The following is a 5371-nucleotide window of genomic DNA, read 5'->3' as shown; positions in this document are numbered from 1 at the left end:
AAAATATACAGGAAAAGTCCTGCTTCACCTGTCTTTTAACTACCAGGATGCAATGGAAGATATTTTGATTTGCAGGATTGCTGAGATACTTCAGGAACACCCAAAATCTGAAACGTTCACCAGTGCTGTACTAATAAGCCAAAGAATTATTAGTGGGGTTCAAAGGGGTGGTGTAGATCAACATCTGTAAAGGACGGGTGTTCTTACAAGGCTCATTCATCAGATGCAGGCATGACATTGCCACAGACCCCACAGGACATTGTGCAGGACAGGGCTGTCCACTCTGCACCTGCACCACCTAAAGACACTCAGAGCCAAAGCACAAAAATAAAAGGTCAGAGGCAAATGGGTCTGCTTTCACTTTCTTCTCTATGTCCTGTTTCCTACAGCATCGCTGAGATGCCACACAACTTGTTCAAAACATCCAAAGGAGCACCCATCCCCTGTTCATCAATGAGGTGGATTTTAGGGTTCCTTAGCCTTATGGAAAATCACAGCACCTTCCTTAGGGACAGGATTTGACTTAGCCCAGTTATTTAGAGAGCAACATACAGATTAACGCATGGACTTGAGAGAGAGAGAGAGAGACAGAAAAAAGAGATTGATAATCATAATTAAAAGTCTATGAGACACTCATATACGATGCTTTGTTACCAGAGTAGGTTGTATTGTCTCTGCCAGTGGAGCTTAATAGCAAGTCATTAGCCATCAAATCACTAATACTGATTTAAAATCAAATAATGTCTCTTTGAGATTTATCTGTAAGAGCTTGGGTGTCTGAAAAATAATGTGCCACTTAATCATTAGACCAATTAGGGGCTGCAGGTTAAATATGCTATGCAAAGCAGAGACACAGTTTTCTGCAAGACAATAGGTCTGGTTCTGATTTCATTTACCAAGAGAGCCTCCACTAAATCCAATGTTTGAAGTCAGACTCATGAGAGCAAAATTTGGCCCAACCTCTCAGATTTTTATCTTTTTTTTTTTTTTCCACCCAGTGTATGAAGAGAAGAAAACCTCATTACATGCTGTGACACATTATTTTAAATGTAAGTTTTTCAAGGTGTGAGAAAGTGAAAAAATCAAATTGAATTAAAATAAAAACACATGCCTTTCTTTTTTGCCTTCCAGTGTAATTTATATATACTCACTTTCCTGTTTATATTGCAAAAATAGACAAAACTGTTGAAAATAAAATCACTTCCTAGCTAGTACATTGGAAGGAAGTTTGAGCCTGGAGGAAGTTTAGCAGCTGAGCTATAGACTCCTGGGGAAACGGAGGCTTTGTAACAGAAGTGCTGCTGACACAACCTTCAGTGCTGTTGTGCTGGCAGTTCTTACAGTGTTTGCAAGGTCTTTTATTCTGAAAAGTGCTAGAAAATAATTGAAGGCAGTTTGTTTTCAAAGGCATCACTTTCCATCTTATCAGGAGTAGGTTACAGTTAGGGGGATATGTATTTGTAACCCATGATCTCTCTGGCCAAGCTCCTTTTAGTTATTCCTATACAAACAAAATTTCTTCTGAAGGGAGCAAGAAGTTCTGAACAGGGTATAGTTATATATAGTTACACCAAAAAAAGCACACTTTAATTAATATTATGGAGAGAATTCTAACAGCTGCAAAGTCCTGTACTGAGGAGGAGAGGGGAGGCTTAGATAAAGCCATTCCTGTGTTTCCAGCAAGGTACAGATTTTCCTATCTCTACATCACTATGGAGGGCTGAAGCATACTGAAGTAATGCTGGCCTCGGTTGTTTGGGCTGTGCAGACCCTATTCATCCTGTTGTATGGCAGGTTGTTACAGCCGAAACTGGAGGAAGTCCTGGCTGCTCTTTGGCCAGTGGAAAAATTCCAGCTATGGATTTCATCCCAAAGGTCAAACCCAGGGGAGAAACAGAAGAGTGAAAGAGAATGAGAATTTACAGAGCTTCATACTACAGCCTCAGTGTTAGGGCAGGAGTGTTCATGTTAGCACAAATGAGGCACCTTTCAGTGCGATTAAAACCACCAAAACAGCATCAGCTAGCATTTCTCATGCTCTTTTCTTGGGAGTATCACTACGTAGTTCAGTGTCACCTCACTGATAATCCACAGCAGCCTTCCCAGGCACATTAGGCTAAGCACAGCTTTACAGCCCTCAGAGTGGGGAGAGGGGCAGGAAAACTAGATAGGTGGCAGGGAAATTGAATCTTACATAAATTTAAAGTGAGACCTTTGAGGATTTCAGCTGGGTCTCCATGAAGAAGCATAGCACCACTATAAGGTGTGCCAGAGTGATGCTAAGGACCATTTCCACATCTCTTCTCTACAGCTGTGGTGAGAAATAGCAGCACCAGTCACACAGGGTCCCCCATTGCTCATTGGGCTTACTGCTGTAGTATTTCATGGTCATTTTCCACCATTACCTGCTTGTTTCTGAAGCGTGTTCATGAAAAGGATAAGGAAGAAAATGCACCCAACCCGCAGCAGTGTGTGGCACATGGTATTAAATGTGTTTCCTTTAATGCCACACAAGGGACGTTCATCTAAATGACTTGCCATACATCAGCCAGGGGCATTGTTCCAAGCCTTATTCTTGTAGGAAATCTTTGGGACTGAATAGAGAACTGAGCTTTCTTAAATTATAACCGTGTACTGCCAAACCCACACTATTTTTCATGATGTGGGCTGTGGGCCTCTTACTCTGCTGTTTGCAATATAGAAAGTAGAAATTAAACATCCTCCTTACCTGCTATTTAGCCTCCCATTTCAAAAACACTAGCTTTTGTTTTCTTCCCTGTTAACTCTTTCCTTGCTCTTTATCCATTTCAGCCTTCTTGCTGTGGGGAAGCGTTCATCTCTTGCTCTAGCTCTTCACAGAAACTGAAGCAGAGCCTTGGGGGCATGGCTGGGACACGGGCAATGTCTGCTGTGTCAGCTGGCTTAATCTCTGTGGAGGGCCATGGAGCAGCAAAGGACGTGCCCTTCCCTCTGCCTAGGGGTTGCAGCCCCGTCTGCTGCGCAAGCCTCTGACCTCCAACACTGTGCCATGCTCTGCCAGCGCCTGGGGAGGAGAGGTAGGCAGCTCGGCTGGAGCTGCTGCCCCGAGGACTTCGCTGCAGATGGTCCATGGGAACCCTCCTGCCTCTTTCTCCTCTCGGCTCCATCCCTTCAGGGAGGAGTTGCAGACCTCGATCTGCGAAGATGACTCAAGGACGTGGTGTGTCCTTACCTTAACTGGGAGATGCTGGAAGGAGCGAGCTGGCTTCTCCATCAAGTTGCTAGCGCCACTTCACAGAGGGGTCCTTAAAGCCAGAAATCCTCTGGATCACTGGTGTGGGAGGGAAGGAGCTGCTGGCCAAGCATTTCCAGTTCCAGATTCTTGTGGCCCCAAGAATATCACAAATCTTCAAGGGTTAGAATCGGACCATCAGAATGATGACTTTTATCCAGTGAGATAAGTTACGTTAAAGATCTGGATTTTGGAAAGGCATGAAACAAAGATGAAGGATTTGTACTGCAGATTCCTGTTCAGTATTTATGTCTGTCCACAAGACGCCCAGGAGCTAGTAAATCTGTTAGAGATGTTTTAGTAACTCTCAGCTAAAGGCTAATTTACTAATCTGCCAATACAGAAAAGTATTATTGCTGTGGAAAAGTAGGTCCACTCAGTGCAAGCATGAATTTCTCTAACTGTGGGAGATTATGGACATAATAATCTCCTACTTTTGCTGCTGATTTATATTAACTGTCCTCTGTTCCAAAAGCTCAGCCTTTGCCACTTACTTGCCAGTTTTAAGTGGAATTTACAGTGTATGAACAATTACAGAGAGACACACACCCCCAGAGCTACATGTAAAACAAATGTATGTACTGTTTTCTACATTGCAGAAATGCTGGCCAGACATTTACATTTGAAAATATAATAAATTAAAATAAATGTTTCCAGTGATTAATATATTCTAATTTTAAAAAAATTCTGGGTGGATTTTGGCAAATCTGACCAAGCTCATTCATTTCTCTTTGGCTAGGAAACATGGAAAGCAGACATATATATCTTTTCAAGCTTTCTCAGGTCCTTCAAGGAGGAGGAAGGAGATCCCTGGGATACAAATAGAGGACATAACTCAGGGCACATTCAAGGCTGCATTAGAAATTCCTGCTGGGTGATATGGGAATTTCATCAGGCTCTGCGTGAGACATTGGGCTAGGCAGCTTCTGATAGGGACACAAAGGAAAACCGGAGCAGGTACCCTGTTGACTACACAGCTGCACAGTGTCTGTCCTTTCAAAGGAAGAGGTAAACGTCCTGACCAAAAAAATTGAGTGCGGGTGCAGTGAAAGTCTGCATTGTCATGGACACACACACACCTGCGCACAGGGCTGCTGGTGTGAGAACTCCAAGGGCAACTTTATCACAGCCACTTCCCTGCAGCTGCCTTTGCAGCCTTCAAAACCTAAATGCTCTTCTATTATTGGACTTTCAGTATGGAGCTTTATGACTTCATTTGTCATATAGTTTTATCTTAGGTGCTGCCTTTATTTGTGCTTTAAACCAGAGGCTCTGTGGAGAAAGGGCAATAACTTGCCTATAATAGGGGGCAGAAAGAACAATTTCCTTGCCTCTTTTTGCACAAAGCAGAGGCAAAATATTCAGTGTAAGAGAGTTTTGATGATACCTTATCTTTCAAGTCTTCCTCATATTTCCCAGTAATGGTGCTATTATGTATCTTTGATTCTTTTTATGATTACAGCCTGTGACATCCTAGCGCAATGCATGAATATATCCGTTTGCAATGATATGGAAGCTTTCATTTCCACTTCACTGCTTCCCTTATCTGCCAGCTGCCCATCACTCTTTGCCTCTTCAGTGCCTTCTCTTTTTCCTCGCTCCTCATCCCCCCTTTGCCCCAAAAGGAACAAATCGACTTTCAGTTGAAAAATAATCTCAGTATGATAACTTTCTGACCCTGGGTGGAAATAGTAGTTACAAATGGGACCTGCTTGCCCTGTGTCGATCAAGGGGGAGGTAAGTTAAAGACAGCACAGTGGGAAAAAAATAAAAAATAAGAAGTGGAAAGCATACAGAAGTACCCCAGCACTACCTTGTGCTGGATTGGCAAGGCTGGCAGAAGCATGTGCCTTCGCTCACATACGTGCTTTACTCACAGCGGCCAAAGCTATGATGGTTTTCTTTATAGGCTGGTGAGGGCGCAGGTGGCCTGGAAAGATGATTACTGTGGTGACAGGATACACAGGAACCCCAATGACTAATAGATTAGAGAGATATGATGCATCCTAGTTAATCCCAGGTCCCTAAAGTCTCAAGTGCTGCTGTGCATGCGAGGGAAGGGAAGGGAAGGGAAGGGAAGGGAAGGGAAGGGAAGGGAAG

This window comes from Oxyura jamaicensis, chromosome 3 (genome assembly GCF_011077185.1).
Source record: "Oxyura jamaicensis isolate SHBP4307 breed ruddy duck chromosome 3, BPBGC_Ojam_1.0, whole genome shotgun sequence".
In the NCBI taxonomy this organism is placed as follows: Eukaryota; Metazoa; Chordata; class Aves; order Anseriformes; family Anatidae; genus Oxyura; species Oxyura jamaicensis.
The sequence above is the reverse complement of the archived record's forward strand: the minus strand, read 5'-3'. Positions refer to the sequence as shown.